This window comes from Mus musculus, chromosome 7, assembly GCF_000001635.26.
Source record: "Mus musculus strain C57BL/6J chromosome 7, GRCm38.p6 C57BL/6J".
NCBI classification, from domain to species: domain Eukaryota; kingdom Metazoa; phylum Chordata; class Mammalia; order Rodentia; family Muridae; genus Mus; species Mus musculus.
In genome coordinates, this window is record NC_000073.6 from 9,865,388 (window position 1) to 9,884,391 (window position 19,004).

Here is a 19,004-nt window from a genome sequence, read left to right on the forward strand (position 1 = left end):
GCTGGGGAACGGCAGTACCAGTAAGTCTCCCAAATTGATCCCCGTGTTTAAGGGGGATATGTTTTTTCTTGCCCATAGACCCAGTGTGGGTAGCTCTTATCCTTGTTGTTTCGTTTTCTGTACAGGTCAGAAAATTCTTATGGAACAACAAGAAAGCATGTCAGAAGAGGACAAAGAGCGTATGAGCAAGAGAACAAAAAAGGGCGAAAAAGAAAAAGGAAAAGAAAAGGGAGGAAAAAATAAAAGGAATCAGTGATGAAGAAAAGGAAATAGAGAAGATATTTAAATCTTTAAAGGATTTAAGTTTATCAAGCTCCACTTCCAGTGACTCGGAGCTTAGCAAAGATGAGGAAGCTGACCTAGAGAAAGAGGCAGCTTGGTATGAGAGGGAAAGATATGACCCGGATTGGTCATATAGAACCAAGCTAATGAAAAGGGGAGCATCAGCTAATAAAAGAACAAAACCGAAAGTGCCAACAGTTCCACCTTACAACCCTGATTACACAGGAAAAAAGGTCCACTAGGGCTGTTAGACCAGGTACCTCCTTCTGCCCAGAGGTGTGGAAAGAAATAGGATTAACCTTTCCAGTTTTTAGATTGCCAAACTCAATGGCACTCGACTGGACCCAGTCACCTTGGAGGACTTCACCTCCTGGATCACCATTGCCTTCTCATATTTTAAGGAATGGGGGAAAATGTTGGCCTGGGGGGGGGCAGTGGTCCTCCTGGGTTGTGTCTTCTGCATCTGATCATTGTGTCGACTAAAAAGAGAGCATGCTCTACATAAAGCAGTGGTGTACCAAGCTCTGTTGGCAATTGAAGATGGCGCATCTCCCAATATTTGGCTGGCCTCTTTGAAAAACTTAGAGTTCGCCCTAGGTCATTTGGCAATTGTAGTCAAACAGATCCATGGTATCCAGAGACAGGCAACTTTCCTCATGCACAGACCAACCTAAGACACGGGGCCTAGAGGCGATAGGGCTACCCTATGACAGGTAAGGCTGTGACACTAGAAGATCAACTTAAAACAGGAGCCATGGCCGATGGACAGATTTACCCAGACCTAGTCCAGCATCACTAAACAAAAAAGGGGGAGATGTGGGAAGCCAACTCCAAGATGGCGCCAGTTTCCCGTTGCCATTGTCATAAACAACACCACTGCGCAGGTGTCAATTCGAATTTGGCGCCAACCCCTCCTGAGCGGGTGCATGCAAATTGGGTGCTGGCAGACTGACCAATCCCAGGGGGCCAAGGAGTATTCTCCTGTGCTGGGGTGCATATAAGCAGGGCTCCCTGTGCACCCGGGGTCCCTGTAGAAGCATCAAGGCATTCCTGTAATAAAGGCTGTTGAGAAAAACCCAACTGTGTCCTGTCATTCTTGCTGGTCTAGAGCAGACATGACACAGAAGTTCTTTTATTGCTGAGAATATTTTTTCTAGATCCTGCATTTTTTAGTTATTCCAGATGAATTTGCAAATTGCTCTTTCTAACTCTATGAAGAATTAAGTTGGAATTTTGGTGGGGATTGCATTGAAACTGTAGATTGCTTTTGGCAAGATGGCCATTTTTACTTTATTAGTCCTGCCAATTCATAGGCATGGGAGATCTTTCCAACTGCTGAGATCTTCTTTGATTTCTTTCTTCAGAGACTTGAAGTTCTTGTCATACATATCTTTCACTTCCTTGGTTAGAGCCACATCAAGGTATTTTATAGTATTTGTGACTATTGTGAAGGATATCATTTTCCTAATTTCTTTCTCAGCCTGTTTATCCTTTAAGTAGTGGAAGTCTATGATTTGTTTGAGTTGATCTTACATCCAGCCACATTGTTGAAGTTGTTATTCAGGTTTAGAGTTCTCTGGTGGGATTTTGGGGTCCCTTAAGTATACTATCATATCATCTCCATATACTGATATTTTGACTTCTTCCTCTCCAATTTTTTCCCTTTCACCTCCTTTTGTTATCAAATTGCTCTGGCTTGGATTTCAAGTACTATATTGAATAGGTAGGAAAAGAGTGGGCTGCCTCGTCTAGTCTATGATTTTAGTGGGATTGTTCCAAGGTTCTCTCCATTTAGTTTGTTGTTGTCTTCTGGTTTGTTATATTTTGCTTTTATTATGTTTAGGTATGGGTCTTGAACTCCTGATCTTTCCAAGACTTTTAGCATGAAGGGATGTTGAGTTCTGTCAAATGCTTTCTCAGCATTGAATGAGATGATCATGTGGGGTTTTTTTCTTTGCTTTTATTTATATAGTGGGTTACTTTGATTTCTGTATATTGAACAATCCCTTCATTCCTGGGAAAAAACCTACTTCATCATGATGGTTGATTGTTTTGTTATGTTCTTACACTCTGAGAATTTTATTCAGTATTTTTGCATCAATATTCACAAGGGAAATTGGTCTGAAGTTATATTGTTTTGTTGCATCTTTGTAAGGTTTGGGGATAAGTATAATTGTTGCTTCATAGAATGAATTGAGTAGTGTCCTTCTGTTTCTATTTTGTGAAATAGTTAGAACAGAATTGGTATTACTCTTCTTAGAAAGTCTGATAGAACTCTGCACTAAACAGAGTTTGGTCCCAGGCTCTTTCAGTTGGGAAACTATTAATGATTGCTTCTATTACTTTAGAAGTTATGGGACTGTTTAGATGGTTTATCTGACCCTTATTTAACTTTGGTACCTGCTATGTGCCTAGAAAATTGTCCATTTCATCCAGATTTTCCAGTTTTGATGGGTATAGGCTTTTGTATTAGGATCTAATAATTTTTAGGATTTCCATGGTTTCTGTTGTTATGTCTCCCCTTTCAGTTCTTATTTTATTAATTTGGATACTGTCTCCATGTCCTCTTGTCACTCTGGCTAAGGGTTTATCTATCTTGTTGATTTTTCTCATTGAACCAGCTCTTGGGTTTATTGAATCTTTGTATAGTTCTGGTGTGATGTGGTATCCAGGACTTGCTATAATGGGAAAACTGGGTTCTGATGATGCCAAGTAACCTTGGTTTCTGATGCTTGTGTTCTTGATCTTGCCTCTCTCCATCTGTGTATCTCTAGTGCTACATGCACTCAATGTCTCTGACTGGAGCTTGTCCATCTTGTTTTTCTGGTTGTATCAGAGCTCCTCAGAGTCCTGATGTCTCTGTGATCCATTGATTCTGAAATTCTGTGTGTAAGAGAGCCTGGGAGTCAAGGTGCCTCTAGGATCCTGAAATCCTGGCATGATCAAACTCCTAAGAACCTGTAATCCTATGATCATGGGTGTGTTAGAACACCTGGGAGTCCAGCATCCTCTGGGTGTTGTGTGGTTGGGTGCAGAGCTAGCACCTGAAATCTACTCAGGGCACTGGCTAAGACAGGAAGGCACCAGTTTCTTTAGATCTCCCAGAGGGGCTTGTCCTTAATACCAGCATTCAGAACCCAGAATAGGGAAGGTCTCTGAGTTCTACGACAACTTGAGACACACAGAGAAACAAGTGAGACAAACCAACATGGTAAGACTGTATATAAACAAAAAAGGAAACATAGATACAGGGTGCTACACAGAGCTGGTCCCCAACAAAAGTAGTGACACAATAGTTATGAAGACTTTATAGTAAATGATCATTTATCCCATGGACTGCAATATTCAGTGAGGGAAAAATGGCAACCAATAGAACAAACAACAATAAATATATATGTCTTATTTAAACTGAGGTCACTCTCTTCCTCCCCCATTCAAAGTCAGCCACATGAAGACTCCACTCAATACTGGTGCAGTGCAGCCAAGAACACAGCTTCCTCTTGCTAAGTCCCCAGAAAGCATTAACTTCTTAGGAATAAGATGGCACTAATCCTCATCTTGATCCATGTTCTTCTTTGATGAGTAATTTTCAATGACTTGCTTCCTCACAAAAGCCACTCTCAGAACTTCTTTGCTCAGACTCACATTCACTCCTAAGGCTCAACAAGCTTGGTCAATGGTTGAAGCTTTCTCTACGTTTGCATTCACAAATCTATCTGGGTTGTGTCTGTGTTGCTAGTAAGAACAAACTTTGTTCAAAGTCTTCCCCAGATTCAGTGGGTTCATGATGCATGTCTGCACTGTGGCTTCTTCAGTTAAATATGATGCAAGTGTGGGTGAACGCTCCGCACATCTGAAGCACTCTTGACTTTTGTCCAGTGAATATCCTTTTGTGTAGATAGGGTAGATCATGGAAACAATTTCCCATGTTCATTGCACTCAATACATATACTCTATTTAGTGTGGTGCCAGTCCTGCAGCAAAACACTTTGCCACATTCTGTGCACTCATGATGCTTTGCTGCATAAAATCCCTGATGTTAAATGAGGCTGCATCCCCCACACACTACACATAAAATCCTTTCCTCTACTATGAAGTTTGTTGGTCATTGATGAGATGAGTTTCGTTTTTTAACACTTTCAAGATTCATGATTTTTAAATTTCCTTTCCCTTATATGAGCTTGGACATGATAAACATGGCTGGAATTTTCCTTATATTATTTATGCATTTGATATCATGTCTTAGTTAGTGTTTTTATTGCTTTGAAAGGAACTTTGAAAACTTTGAAAAGGTAACTCTTATAAAGGAAAACATTTAATTGGGTCTGGCTTACATTTTCAGAAGGTCAATCCATTACCATCTTGGCAGGAACCATGGCTGCATGCAGGCAGACACGGTGCTGTGGAGTAGAGGTTTTATATCCTGATCTAAAGGCAGCCAGGACGAGACTCTCCCACACTGGGTGGAGCTTGAGCACTGAACCTCAAAGCCCATCCCCACAGTGACACACTTTCTGCAAGAATGCCACACCTATTCTAAGAAGGCCACATCACCTAATAGTGTCACTCCCTATGGGCCAAGCATTCAAACACATGAATCTATAGGGCCAAACCTATTCAAACTACTATAGTATACTTCTATGGATTTTCTCCAGTATGGACCCAATAATGATATAAAAGGCTGGATCTGTTCATGTATGACTTGCCACATTTAGCCCATGTAACAGTGTCACTCCTGTGTGAACTCACTGATGAGCAACAAGGTAGCAGTTGTGCTTGAAGGTTTTGCAACACTCACTGTACCTGAATGGCTTCTCTGCGGTGTGAATTCTGAAATGCTTAATAAGAAAGGCTTTTTGGCTGAAGGACATCCCACACTCCCTGCACTGAAAAGGCTTTTCTCCAGTGTGTATCTTCCGGTGTCGATTGAGGTGGGATGTGCTAGTAAAAGTTTTGCCACTGTCGCTGCGTATGCAGTTCTTCTCACTCTGAATGGCCTCTCTACTCTCAGTGTTTGTGGGGGTATCCCCAATAGTGTAAGTCACTTGATGCTTTAGAAGACCCTAGGAGGTCTGGAGGATCATCACATTGTCCATGCTTAGCAAGGGTGTCTCAGCACAGCACAGCACAGCATGTGCTGCTGCAGCGTGGATGGACTGGCACCTTCTGCAGACAGACTCTGCTCAAAGGGTGACATTTCACTCTCCACTTTGATCCAACAACCTGGACACAGAGAAATCCTGATGAGTGGCATGTAGACTATCAAATGACAAACAGACAGACAGACAGAGATACATCATCTATTAGTAATGGTGATCTGAGGTTTCTCACAGAACAAAGGGGCTAGGGTCCAATACCATGCTGAATTTGTCAATATCTTATGTTCTATGGACCTTAGGAGCAGCAAGAACACAAGCATGGAATAAGTAAAAGGGAGGCATGCTATTTACGGTAACAAACTCTTTCCTCACCAATAGCTTTCTGCAAGCTTCAATTGCTGGGGATTCAAGACACAGTGCAGAAGGCTGTGTAGAGCTATATGGCATGGTACCTAAAGAACCTGAATTTAAGTACCACCAAGGTAAATTGCATGGTAGATGAATTGTAATCCAACGTGCTCCTCTGGTTGGAATACTGGCATTCCTATAGTACACACATTTAATCCAAAACATTGTTCTACCAACTAAAGCTATTTCGTAGATAAAGCAGCCATGGTGGAAAGTGACATCTAATTGAGAGTCAGGCAAAGTGATAAATCAGAGAAATATTTGACTAAATGAATCAGCGATAAGACAGGAAAGTGAGTCTAAGTCAGAGCAGACAGAGTGTTCAGATGAAGTTTTGACCTGAACATTTTGACAGGCAGGTTGCAGAGAGAACAAACTAGATAGAGGTGAAGACAGAATGAACCAGAGAATGAGAAGCCAGAAGATTAGTACAGATTGCTTGAGTTACTTTGAGACCAAATAGAGCAATTCAGTCACACAGTAAAAGAAGCCAGTTTGAATCGAAGGAGTTTGAGCCAAAATAGCTGAGTTGACCATCCTGCCAGTGTTCAGAAATAAGGTAGAACAGGTGAGGTTATTCAATAGTAAGTCTAGGGGGTTGAAACCACTCTAGTCCTTGATTAGATTGCACATAGGCTAGAAACTTCCAAGACTAGGCCTTGCTTACCAGTTAGAAAATCACTGCCTCTCAGATGACAATTACATCAGGCAAATAAGAGTTACATTTACAGTGCACACCATCACAATACAGGAACAGCTGTGTATCACAGGGTTGCAAGGCAACAGGCAAAACATTCAAGACTGATGCCCAAGGGACAGTTCTGGTTCAGAATTAATACCTCCAAACATCAATAAAACCACCACACTCTATGTACCTATAACATACCTGGAGTCAGGAATCTCAATGCAGGCACAGAGGGCTCTCCCCAAGACTCCAGCTGAGTCATGTCACGGATCCCAGAAGGTATAAGTCCTAAAGGACATGATAGAAAAAATGACAGTTTTGTATTAAGTTATGTACACCATACAGTAGATAAGAATAAAGCCTAGTGAGAGTAATTCTGTTAAGGGTGCCTTGCAAAAATATAAAATAAAGTAAAATAAAATAAAATAAAATAAAATAATAAAATGAACTTACCAGTGCCAAATTCCAGTTACATTCAAACATAAGGCATGTCACCAGAAGTACTTGAGTCACAAAGATCCCAAATATTTAGAGTGTCATCAGGTCACAGGGTAGCTGTCAGTGTCAAGACTCCTGACACCAGGCCAGATGTGTTTGTGAAGTCCATTAATTACAATACTCAATAGACAGAGCAAGAAGACCTTGGCAAGTCAGAGGACAGCCAGGTCTACATAGCACATCCAGCACAGCTAGGATTGTAAAGATAGACTGATGTCTCAAACTACACCCCAAAAATTCCTAACCCCAAATTGATTCCTGTGTGCCTTTGCTGCAATTGAGAGAAACAGAGCTGTTGTGAAACTTGACTTGGTTCCTAACCTGTATTTTATACTCTAAGACTGTGGGGGAAAGATTTAGTATTCACAGGCCAGCTTTGAGAAAGATACAGCTCTCTCTAAAAAACAAACAAACAAACAAACAAACAAACAAAAACAAAAAAACACAATCCCCCCCTCCAAAAAAACAAAAACAAAAAAAAACAAAAACAAAAACCAAAAACCAAAAAACAAAGGAAAGCCTAGACATGCTCTGAAATGATGGCAGGACAGGGTCTTACAAGTAAAGACATGAGTGTTCATATTTCTGACATCAAAGTCTGGTGCAGCATCCTTTGAGAGTCATCAAGCAGTGTCCATTCCTCCCAGGAGAAGTCCACAGCCACATCCTCAAAGGATAAACAGTCCTGAATAATGGAGAAAGTTGAATTTATATGAATCCTCCTTGTCAGGGATTCCTGGTACCCTTAAGTCATTCCCACTTAGCTTTCTACCTCAGAGTATACCAGGCTGTGAACCTATTCTATTGATAGCCAGTTTCATGTTCCCTCCGACTACTGTGCTCATCACTCAGCAACATGAGTTAAGTTGACATAGTGGCTTAATTACTTTTCTATTACTGTGAAGAGACACCATGACCAAGGCAACTTATGATAACAAGGAGTTTATTGGGGCTTAAACCTCAGAGGGTCAATCTGTAACCTCCATGTCAGGGAGGATGAATACAGGCACACACAGCATTGGAACAGTTGCTGAGAGCTTACATCCTGATCCATAGTACAGTACCAGGGAGAGAGAGTTAACTGGGAATGGAAAGAGCTTTTGAGACCTACAAGCCCACCCCCAGGGACACACCTCCTCCAACAAGGCTATACATCATTATTATCTCTAAAGTGTTCCACCAATAAGGAACAAGTATGCAAGTCTATGACTTTCTGGAGGGTGAGTTCATTGAAACCATCACAGCTGGAGTCAATCCAAGCTAGAAGAATGTCCCTCCTTTCAATCATAGAATTCACATGGACTCCTTCCAACCAGACACTAACATGGATTCCTCCCAATCTTCTGTTTCACACAGACTACATTTGGGGCACTGTTGTCCACTCTGTCCCTGGCACAAAGGTCAGGAAGCCATATGTACAAGATCTCAGGACACACTTCAGTCTTCACACTGAGCTTCCATTCACACTCAGTATGCAGACTTAGCCCTCAACTGTTGTGCTACTACAATTCCTATCTTCCACTAAAGCCAGCTGATCTCATGCATGCCTGAGCATTTCTAATCATCCCCAACCCATCTCACTTCCAGGCCTGGTCTAATGTCATCATTGGAGCTTTAAGACCTTTGAATCTTCAGCCAATGGTTACCATAAAGGGAAACCTGTCCATGTAATCCCTGCTGTGGACGTGGGGACCTTTCATTCTGAGCATGTGCCAGGGAAATCCAGTGTCAGGACAGAGACAATTCCAGCACAGAGTCCCAGGACACCACAGTCCCTGAGGTCACTTATGTGTTAAGTCAGGAGTGTGATTCCTGGGCACCCTCCACTTACTTCTTTCTGGTTAGCATGTTTCACTGAATACTGGGAAACCTGTAGAAAAACAAGGTTGTGAGTAATAAGCAAGAGTGTTGGTATCCCAAAGGTTCACCCAAGTCCTCTGTCTTACATGCAGTCAGGTACCCACTGCTCTCAATCCCTTAATGGTCTCTCTTACTGGGTGACCTTGGACAAAGAATCAATCTCTTCTGTTTGTTACCTGAGGATAAAATTTACTGTTTTATTGCCATGAAGAGACACCATGGCCAAGGCAATTCTTACAATAAAAAAAAGCATTTAACTGGGTGCTGGCTAACAGTTTCAGAGTGTTCATCTAGGATTAGCTTGGTAGGGAGAAGAGAGGCATGGGACCATGGCAATACCTGAAGACTTTACATTCTGATCTACAGGCAGTAGACACACACACACACACACACACACACACACACACACACTTGCACTGGATTAGGCGTGGGCTTCTGAAACCTCAAAGTTCACTCCCAGCCAAGCCCTTCCTCCAACAATACCTTACCTCCTAATCCTTCCAATTCTTCTCAAACAGTTCCACACCCTAGGGACCGAGCATTGAAATATCTAAGCCTATGGGAACTGTTCTCATTAAAACTAACATACCTTCCTATTCCAAAAAGAGACTAATAGGGCTGGAGAGATTACCCTCTTTTGGTGTGTCTGAAGATAGCAACCATGTACTCATATACATAAAATAAATAAATCTTTAAAAAAACAAACAAAAGAGAATCACAGTCTCAAACTCAGTCCTGTGTGTCAAGTATTTGGTACAGGCTCTTCCTGAGCACATGACTAATGCTTCTTTCAAAAGTTTCACAAATGGGTACATATGATTTCAAAATGTTGTTTTGTCTTCCCACATTGAATTAAGACTTTGGAATTAATTAGCCTTTACACAACATTTGCAAGGCAGAAGCAAGCAGACTTTTGTGCATCTGAGGCCAACACGATGTATATAGGTCAGCTAGAGTCATGGGGCGTGTCAATGGGGAGAGGGAGTATAGCTAATAACAAGGCAGACTTTACTCAAATACTGAATGCAATTACAGAGTTGTAAAACATTTCAGTAATACTTAAAAATTAGTAATATTATTAATTGTTATTACTAGTGTAATTTAGTAATATTTTTTAAAAAATAAAATTTATTTTTAATTTAATTTTCCCTCACAGCTATGCTTAGCACAGCAGCATGTCTTGATGGCTGAGTTTTTAAAACTCATTGGAAATGTAGGAGAGGTTGGCTCTAATTAGGGCACTTCCACCATGAACCAGTGTTCAGTTGGCAGCCCTTACCCAAAGGAGACCCTAACTCACAAGAAGGCAAATCTCTGTGAATTTGAGGCCAGTGTGGTGTAAACAGTGAGTTTGAGCCAAGATCAAAAGTAAATGAATAAAGTAAAAATATAACAAAAGGTGCTTTAATCTCATCACTTGTGAAATAGAGATAGAAGAATCTCTCTGAGTTTGAAGACACCCTGATACATAGAGAGACTGGACATCCATGACTACATAGAGAGGCCCAGTCTGAGGGAGAAGGAGGGATGAGGGGAGAGGGAGAAGAAGAGGAAGATGGAGAGGGAGAGGGAGAGGGAGAGGGGGAGGTGGAGGGGGACGGGGAGGGGGAGGGAGAGGGAGAGGGAGACGGAGAGGGGCAAAGGAATAGGCAGAGGGGTGAAGGAAGAGGGGAGTGTGGAAAAGGGAGAGGGAGGGAGGGATAGCAGGAACCCACCAGGCCCCCTGGGGGACAGTGGAGGTGGAAAGGAGGTGGGGAAGAGGGGCATACAGAGAGAATAAAATAACTCCATCAAAGATCTGAACACCACCATCACCCACCCTACAACTCCCCCACCCCTGCTACAGCTTGCATTCCAACTTGAACATGAGTGCACAGGATTTACCCAAGGATTCATAGGTCTCTGCCTACACCCATATTACCCCCACCCCAAGCTAGGAAACTGACTAGATGGAATCTCTCACCTGTTCAAATCTTCTTGGCCACCAGAGTCTCTCTAAACAAAAGTCAGGTCCTTAGGTTCACTGAGCCCTTTCCCTCATGTAATGCCAGTAGAGGTCACTCCAGGGCTCTTTGTCAGAGCTCATGCCCTCCCACAAGCCTTGAGAGGTACAGTCCACCAGACACTGAGTCAGAGGGTTTGGTTCTAGCAATCTAGCAGACAGATGTCAAAAAACAAAACAAAACAAAACAAAATAAAAAAAAACAAAAAACAAAAAACAAAAAACAAAACAAAACAACAACAACAAAAAAACCAAAAATCAAAACAAAAACAAAACCAAAACCAAAACCAAAAACAAAAACAAAAAATAAAACCAAAACCAAACCAAAACAAACAAAAACAAAACTACAATAATTTCGTCCACCGGTGCCCTACAGTCGGGGACATGGGAGTCTACCCTGTTGGCTCCTGACCCAGATCTCAGTGCTCCAGAACTCAGGTAGTTGGGCGATCACTAGGCACTCACCTGGGGCAGGGCTCCACCAGCAGCCTCCACAATCACCATCAGGCTCCAGTGGCCAGCCAGGCCCTGGGACGTGGCCATCCCTCCTCGAAGCTTGGATTAGATCACACGGGCTGTCGAAAACCTCAGCTCTGTCTCCGTGACGGAGGAAAAACGCCTCAACTCTACCATTTTCCTGCCATGACCAATACTGATAAAACCAGTTTTCTGTGAACCAGACTGACAGATCCAGAAAGTTTCAAAGAACCTCCTGCACGCAAAGCCGAAAGTCCCGCCCAGCGTCCTTTTGTCGTCACTAACGCGCCTATTTTCATTGGCTATTCTCGGTGCAATGTCTTCTGGACAATGTAGTTCAGACGTGATCAAGCGCCAGGAAGTGGACACACCTCCCCAGATGGAGCCTTACACTCAATCTGTTAGGGAGAGTGTTGTGATTATAGATGTGCCAGTATTTCCTTGAGCCTCAAAGGCCGGGCTTGCTGAAACACTCCTGAATTACAGAACTGCTGGCAGAGGTAAGTTGATGTTTGGGATTAGAAACTAGCCTGTCACAGTGAGTTCCAGACCAGACAGAAAACCTCTGGGAACCTTACAGAGTGAACATTACCCTAAGCTGGGCCATGTGAGGAGAGGAGATCTGAAAAGAGAAAGAGGGGAGTCCAACCAAGAAGGACCGCCTGAGCCAAGAGACTAGCACAGCTAAAAGTGGCTGAGTTATATAGTGGTCAGAGTAGCTGGAAGGAGGAAAGCCCAGGGGATCACCTGGACTGGGGAGTTTGGGCAGTGTGGTGGCTGGGGGGTGGGGGGAGGCATGCCAGCCAGGGACAGAGGGATGCTGAGGCCACTGTCCAGTTTGATATGTTAATGGACACTTTAGTTCAACATTTTTGCCTTGGATTTAAGACCCAACAGGTTGTAGGTCTTTGTGGGAATGATACTTGACAGGTCTTCTTACAAAGAAAACTTAGGAAATTACCATAGAGGAATAAAAAAAAAAAGACATATTTGGAATCGAGTATTCTTTCACCACTGATCTCAAGAATTCAAACTCTTCTCAGTTATAAACATCAGACAGGAGGTCATCACGAATAACTTTTCTATTGTCCATCCCCATGCTAAGAGAAATTTGGAGATGCATAACAGGATTCAGCCCAGAAAATGACTTTGGTGTGGCACTGAGGATGCACTTCACTTCAGAAGGAAAGACTCGAGCAGCAGCTTCCCGGGGGCGGGGGGGGGGGGAAGGTAACACTAGAGTATATGTAACCGTATTTAGTCTGCAGGGAGTCCTGTTAACTCCTTAACACTGCTTCTCCACTGTCCATCTCTGCAACTGCCCTGGTATCCATGGCAAAGCTGTCTGAACTACGTTAACCAGAACCCACTGTGTGCAGAAGGGCAGGAAGTGTGGAGGGAGGTGTTAGTGTATACATATAATCCTAGTGGATATCTGAGTTTGTGGCTAGCTTGATCTACCATCTAGTGCAGCCAAGGCTACACAGAGAAACTCTGAGTCAAAGGAAAGAAAGAAAGAAGAGAGGGGGAGGGGGGGAGGGGGAGGGGGAGGGGGGGAGGGAGAGGGAGGAGAAAAGGTTTTCCCCCGGAACTGATACAGGTCTGAAGTCTGCACCACCACAGTATAACTGGTCTAAGCCTTGGGTACAAACGCCCCTATTCATGTGCCGCTCTGGACATCCCTGTCTGCTGGCCTGTTGATGCTGGATGGGGTAGCAGAGAATCCTTAGCTTACCTGGTTGTTGCAGCACCCTGGTGTGTGGGTCCTAAGCCCAGGCAGAGGGCTGATGTCCCTGATAGTGATCCAGTCTTACAGTCCCATTTTATTTATTAATTTTACTCTTATAAAGATGGTGTTTGCAGCCATGTGGCAGTGGCACACATGTCAGGCAGATGATGGAGTTCAATGTCAGCCTGGACTACAGAGTGAGTTTCAGGACAGCCAGAGCTACAAAGAGAAACCCTGTCTCAAAAAGCAAACAAAAAACAAACCAACCAGAGTGACTGAGAGACAGAGAGAGACAAAGAGACAGATGCAGACAGAGATGTAGCAAACACCAATGCACAGTGATCTAGTTCTATGCTGATTTTGTAATGAAGACAATAAATTCATGAGTTCTTACTTACCCAAAAAAGGTGTGTACGTGTGTATGTCCCTACACTTATGCAAGTCAGAGTACAATTTGGAAAAATCACTTTTTTTCACCTACCATGTCGATTCAGATGATTACATTTATGTAGCTGCTTTCCCCCTTATCATATCACTTATGCTGAATTTCTACTTTAGGCAACCATGTGCAAGACTAGTGGTGCTCACTCTTTCTAATACTAGGACCCTTTATCACAGTTCCTCTTGTTATGGTGACCCCCAGCCATAAATGATCATTTCTACCTCATAACTGTAGTTTCACTACTGTCATGAATCTTAGTGTAAATATCTGTGTTTCCTGATGGTCTTACATATCCCCTAAGAGATCATGATCCACATGTTGAGAACCAACGTGCTAGAGTGTTATGTCTTCTGACTGTCATTGTATTTTTGTTTGAAGTTGTGTTGTTTTTGTTGTTGTTTGAGGCAGGATCTCTCCATGTAGCCCTCCCTGGCTGTCCATGGAACTCTGTTAGCATTGAATCCAGACCTGGTTGGGTTTAGTTGTTTGACATTTGATTGGGATTGTGTGTGTGTGTGTGTGTGTGTGTGTGTGTGTGTGTGTGTGTGTGTGTGAGAGATTCCATGGTGCTAGTGGTATAGAAGTGAGTTGCCACACCCAGCTTAGGTGCTTGTGGTACAGAGGTGAGCTGCCATACCTAGCTTGGGTGTTTGTGTTAAAGAGATAAGCTGCCACATCCAGCTTAGTCATTTCATTTCTTTACTTTTTTTTCTTTTTGCCTCTGCCTTAAGAATGCAGGAATTAAAGGTGTTCACCACCACACCCAAACCCAGTTCCACTTGCTGCTCTTCCAGAGGACCCAGGTTCAGTTTCCCCTTGTGGCACACACCATTTGTCACTCTTATTCCATGGCATCTGATGCCTTTTTCTGTCCTCCATAAATACTCCATATATTCGATGCTTATGCATATATGCAAGCTGACACTCGTATATAGAAAATAAAATTAAATGGTAAAATACAAATTGTGTTTGTTGGTTTTAGGTGGGCTTTGACTATTTATAGTTTTGGATTTGTTTAATATTTATACCCATAAAGACACAGGAGTAGGGAGCTGAAGTTAAACACCTGCAAGCTCAGTAAGGTAACTTTATTTTCTTAACTATATACAAAATATCCATTTTAAAGCCTGATTTTATAATTAAACGGCTGGCTTTTTAAAAATCTCATTCTATCTATATCACTCTATGCAGCTAGTCTACTGTTCTCTTGAGCTAATCCAAACCCAAGAGGACACCTTAGCTCCCTTTTCTAGAATATTGTCTCACCTATGTCCTACCAGCTTTTTCTATTTGATTCCTGCAAGCCCAGAGAGAGAACTCCTATTTTTTACTTGGATTCCAGGCCAAAAGAGAGAGCAAGAGAGCTCCCAAAAGTCCAATTGCTAGCAAAGTCTCTAGCTCCTGCCCTCCACCCTTTGGCAGGCTGAACCATGTTACCTTCCTAGTGGGGGCTACAAGCCAACTCAGTAGAGCCAAACCCTTTCACCTTCAAGCCCATCCAGCTGACTTTGGCTTGAGTCATGAGCAAAGAACATAAGACACCTCCAAAAACAATTTCTGTTTTTTAGCATTTTTATCTATGGAGACATTTAGAGGCACACTCAAACTTCATCTCTTCAGGACACACCTTACTGCACCTGACATCTATTTAAGCCTTCTATATTTTGTGAACAAGTAGGTTTTCTTTGTACAGTAATCAAATATCCTGTAACAGGGTTTGAGAGAAGAGGAACGAAGAAAAAGACCTGGAGAAAAGGACTTCTTCCACTGGTGTGAACTCCTGTGCTATGTAGTTCTGACTGGTGGATTCAGGAGTGACTATTTCTAGGAGACCTAGCTATTGGTGGTATGGCAGTCCTTCATGGCCATCGCTTTGGAAAAAAGGAAGATAAGCCAAGCAGTTAGAGTAGCCTATTTGTGCCTTCTCAGCCTACAGAGAGGAAGAATGACCTCCTACCCCTATGGAGGGACCCTGCTGCTCAGGGTTATATTCACACTGCACTCTCCCAGATGTGTCTGCCTCTGGCTATTCTCTCTCTCATATCTACAATAAAACTTTCCCTCCACCATATCTAAGAGCAGTCATGCCCTTTTCTTTTTATTTATCTTTTTCTCTCACCAAGTTCATGACAGGTAAGAATGAGTTTGACACATTAATACTTCTTTTGGAGGAGGGGTAATATTTTTTAATCCCCATATTCCTTAGGATAGCAAGGAAGAGTTTGTTGCCTTGTTTGAAAGCACACAGTGCCTCACTGAGGATTGAGGACAATATAACAGCTATATCAGCCTGCACATATGAGGGAGGTTCTGGGTGGTCTTTGGTTATTCAGAGCCTTTTTTTTAACCATAGGTTCCTTTAAATGCAAAGACACTATAATGGTTTGAATAGGTTTCACCCCATACACTTATGTGTTAGAATGCTTAGTCCACACTGAGTGACACTATTTGGAGTCATGTAGTTGTTAGAATAGGTGTGGCTTTGTTGACAAAAATGTGTCACTGTGGCATTGAGAGCCTGTGCTCAATCTACACTAAAGTGCAGAAGAGACCCTCTTCCTAGCTGCCTGAAAAAGAGACTATCCTGCTGCTGCCTTTGCATCAAAATGTGGAGCACTCAGATCTTATTATAGCACTATGAGTTCTTGGATGCTGCCATGCTCCCTACCATAATGATAATGGACTGAACCTCTGAAAGTATAAGCCAGCCAGGATTAATTGTTTCCTATTTATAAGACTTCCCTTTGTCATGATGTATCTTCGGAGGAATGGAAACCTTAAGTAAGACAGAAACTCTCATGTAAATTAGCTGTTTGTAAGGAGAGACTCTCTAAAAGGATATTAAAAGGGTACAATTTGGAAAGGAGGAAGTCAAAATATCACTGTTTGCAGAAGATATGATTGCATTTATAAGTGACCCCCAAAATTCAACTGGAGAACTCCTAAAGCTGATAAACAATTTCAGTGAAGTAGCTAGATCTATAATTAACTCAAACAAATCAGTGGCCTTTTCTACACAAAAGATAAATAGGCTGAGAAACAAAGTAGGCAAACAACACCCTTCAAAATAGTCACAAATAATATAAAATACCTTTCTGTGACTCTACTTAAGGAACTCAAGATCTGCATGATAAGAACTTCAAGTATGTGAAGATTAAATCAAAGATGATCTCAGAAGATGGAGATCTTCCATGTTCATGAATTGGCAGGATTGATATACTAAAAATGGCCATCTTGTCAATAGCAATTTACAGGTTCAATGCAATAAACATCAAGTTCCAACTCAATTCTTCAGAGTTAGAAAGGGCAATTGCAAATTCATCTGGAATAACAAAAACAAAACAAAAACAACCAAAAAATGATGATAGATAAAACTACTTTCAACTATAAAAGAACCTCTGTTGGAATCACCATGAGTGACCTCAAGCTGTACTACAGAGCAAATGTGATGAAAAACTGCATGGTACTGGTACAGCGACAGACAGATAGATCAGTGGAATAGAATTGAAGGCACAGAAATGAACTCACACATCTATGGTTACTTAATCTTTAACAAAGGAGCTACAATCATCCAGTTAAAATAAGACATCATTTTGAACAAATGGCACTGGTACAACTGGCAGTTGTCATGTAGAAGAATGTGAATTAATCCATTTTTATCTCTTTGTACAAAAATCAAGTCTAAGTGGATCAAGGAACTACACATAAAATCAGAGACAATGACCTTATAGAGGAGAAAGTAGAGAAGAGTCTCGAAGATATTTGCACAGGGGGAAAATCCTGAACAACAGAAATGGTTTGTGCTATAAGATTGAGAATTAATCTCATAAAATTGCAAAGCATGTGTTAGGCAAAGTATGTCAGTAAGACAAAACAGCAAAAAAAAAAAAAAAAAAAGATTGGGTAAAGATCTTTACCAATCCTAAATCCAATGCTATTATAAATAAGGCTGCTATGAACATAGTGGAGCATGTTTCCTTATTACAAGTTGGAAAGTCTTCTGGGTAAATGCCCAGGGGAGGTATTGATGGATCCTCTGATAGCACTATGTCTGCGAATTTTCTGAGGAACTACCATACTGATTTCCAGAGTGGTTGTATCAGCTCTCAATCTCACCAGCAATGGAAGAGTGTTCCTCTTTTACCACATCCTCGCCAGCATCTGGTGTCACCTGAATTTTTGATCTTAGCCATTCTGACTGGTGTGAGGTGGAATCTCAGGGTTATTTTGATTTGCATTTCCCTGGTGATTAAGGATGTTGAACATTTTTTTACGTGCTTTTCATCCATTTGGTTTTCTTCAGTTGAGAATTTTTTGTTTAGCTCTGTCTGTACTCCATTTTTAAATGGGGTTATTTGGTTTTCTGGACTATAGCTTCTTGAATTCTTTATATATATTGGATATTATTCCCCTATCAGGTATAGGATTGGTAAAGATCTTTTCCCAATTATCCTGTCCCGCGGGATTCAGTTATTTGTGGGTGTGAGGGGGACCGCAAACCTGGAAGGAAATGGGAGGAAGAAAAAGAAGAGCAGGAGACCAGGAAGGATACCTATCGAGGTCTATTATGCTGAGGTGCCTTCTTTTTAAAGCATACATCACAGGGAATATGGGAGGGGTCGAGGGAGAATTATACAAATAACAAAGAAGTGGGCAACTGCTGACATGGGGGCCGAAGTCAGGCGCCAGGCAGTGGGCACTCTGCATCTTATCTCTGGAACATAGATCCTCCTTGACAGCCTTGGGGGTCAGGCTGGGCTCAGGTGTAACTCATGTCCTTGGATGGCAGGGGAACTCAGGAAGAGATAGGAAAGAGGGGACTATAATTTAGCTTTTACAGCCTCAGGTGCCAAGAAAGGAATAGGGAGGAAGGGGGTTGATAACCAGCTCTTAGTACAAGGCCATTTGGTCTGTTAGGGAGATTGTGAAGGGCTCACTTTCTCACGGGATGGTCTCTGACACCCAATCTGTTTGTTGATGTTTTGTCTTACTAACATACTTTGACTAACAGAAGCTTTGCAGTTTTATGAGGTCTCATTTGTCAATTTTTGATGTTACAGCATAAGCCACTGCTGTTCTGTTCAGGAATTTTCCCTCTGGACCCATATCCTTGAGGTTTTTCCCCACATTCTCTACTACAAGTTTAAGTGTTTTTTTATGTTTTTATAAGACACTATTTATTATTTATATAAACATATATTTATATATTATATATTAATATTATTTCCATATTATACTTTAAATAGGGTATATATTATAATTATGTAATTATATATTCACATTATTTTATATTAAATGTGAATATATATATTATATAAGACTTTAGTATATATATTGTATATATGACTTTATACATTTATATATTTTTATATTATTTGTATATTATAATTTTATATATCATATATTATAATTATAGAAGTATATATTTATATAAATTTTATATTAACTATTTATGTATATCATATAAGACAGTAAATTTTTATAAATTTTTATAAGACACTATTGCCTATGCTAGCAACAGT

General features: G+C 41.5%; 1 long non-coding RNA gene across 2 annotated transcripts; it reads right to left on the bottom strand.

Annotated features, from left to right (window-relative positions):
* Window positions 1-3,476: 3,476 nt before the first annotated feature.
* Window positions 3,477-11,580, bottom strand: Gm45351 (predicted gene 45351). 2 transcript variants are annotated; one of them, NR_015598.2, is made up of 6 exons: window positions 11,300-11,576; window positions 10,796-10,985; window positions 8,804-8,842; window positions 7,532-7,657; window positions 6,676-6,762; window positions 3,477-5,505 (listed from the first exon to the last, which is right to left on the bottom strand). It is a non-coding gene; the product is annotated as a predicted gene 45351 (long non-coding RNA). The 2 variants fall into 2 exon arrangements; NR_154463.1 differs by lacking the exon at window positions 10,796-10,985 and having other exon boundaries at window positions 11,300-11,580.
* Between the last annotated feature and the right edge of the window lie 7,424 nt (window positions 11,581-19,004).